Consider the following 1,209-nt stretch of genomic DNA (forward strand, 5'->3'; position numbering starts at 1 on the left):
TTGGTCTGGTGAAAAACAAATTGGAGACATGGAACCCCCCCCCCCCCCCACATTGCACTGCAACTGTTTCTCTGACCCTTTGCACATGCCTGGGGGGGGGGTCAAATTCCACCGATATGCTAGCAAGACTGCTGCCAGGAATATATGTCTGTTTATTCATTCCTTTGTATTGTGGTAATGCCAGGGAAGCAGCTATCACAGAGCAGGCCTTCACCATGTGCAGCGCTGTACAAATCCAGGGGAAATCCAGGGCATAATGTATGGGGAATCTGTTCACTTACCAACCAGTCTGATCAGGGCTAAATCTTCCAGAGTGATTTGGTGGCTTTCTGATGCCTCAGATTCCCGGGGCGACCCTAATGCAGCCTGATTTTCAGAAAATCCTAAGCCACTCCCCCGCAGAAAAGCAGGTTCCTTACAACTGCCTGTAGGCAGGCCCTCCAAAGTTGATGCTGCTGAAGTGTGAGTCAGTGATGTGCCGGACTCTCAATGCAGGTTTCTCCACACAACACGAGCATCTCTTTACTTACCGAGGGCTGATCTCCCGGCTGAGTTTTGTTTCCAGGGAAGCCGATTCCATTGCTAAGGAGACAGATCATCTTTTATAGGCTCTGTTAAAAACACCCCCCCACACACCCCACACACACACACACTCACTTAACAGTGCTGGGCTTGTGCTAAGGTGGCCGTAGGTGCTGCCTTGCATTTCTTGCCTGCCTGCTGATCATCCTGTGACAGGGCACTCCCAGCAGTGCCGGTTGCTGTAGGAAGTATGCAGTACATGACGCTTTCCTGCTGCTGGAGTGAGGACTATTTCCGTTTTCTCCAGCTCAGCAGCAGCAACAGCAGCAGCAGCAGCAGCCTGAGAAATCCACCTTTGCTTTCCCCAGGCCTCCTTGGTAAGTGTGTGCGTTACGCGGGGGGGTTGTTTGTATTTGGTACGTGGCAGGAGATAACCTGATGCCAGGGGTTGAACTCACCTACTTCCCCTCGGTGCCAGGCACAAGGCAGAGAGCACAACCCCATGGCCACATTTGGACCCCTTTGACAGGGTGTGTGTGGGGGAGCAGGGGTTTCTACTGCCTTTCCAAGGACCTGAAACAAATAGCACTTTACTGTTCTGCTCACACAGATGGTACCAGGACCCCAGACCCACCTGGGCTTGGCCTGGTGTGTGTGTGCATGTGTGTGTGTGTGTGTGTGTGTGTG

General features: G+C 52.6%; 1 protein-coding gene and 1 long non-coding RNA gene across 4 annotated transcripts in view; one reads left to right on the plus strand and one right to left on the minus strand.

The window, feature by feature from the left end:
• Positions 1 to 729, minus strand: part of LOC109294027 — a 7,030-nt gene extending 6,301 nt beyond the window's left edge. For both annotated transcript variants that reach the window (XR_002096453.1, XR_002096452.1), the window contains exons 1-2: positions 658 to 729; positions 531 to 582 (exon numbers count right to left, since the gene is read on the minus strand). This is a non-coding gene — a long non-coding RNA (uncharacterized LOC109294027). The remainder of the gene's footprint in view (positions 1 to 530; positions 583 to 657) is intronic.
• CUNH1orf216 (chromosome unknown C1orf216 homolog) overlaps positions 676 to 1,209 on the plus strand; it is a 6,646-nt gene continuing 6,112 nt past the window's right edge. Inside the window, exon 1 of one of the 2 annotated variants that reach the window (XM_019512215.1) lies at positions 676 to 899. The gene's annotated coding sequence lies outside the window, so the exon portion shown is untranslated. The remainder of the gene's footprint in view (positions 900 to 1,209) is intronic. The other variant, XM_019512214.1, reaches the window with a different exon arrangement.

This window comes from Gavialis gangeticus, unplaced genomic scaffold (genome assembly GCF_001723915.1).
Source record: "Gavialis gangeticus isolate Ggan-Ray unplaced genomic scaffold, GavGan_comp1, whole genome shotgun sequence".
Lineage (NCBI taxonomy): Eukaryota > Metazoa > Chordata > Crocodylia > Gavialidae > Gavialis > Gavialis gangeticus.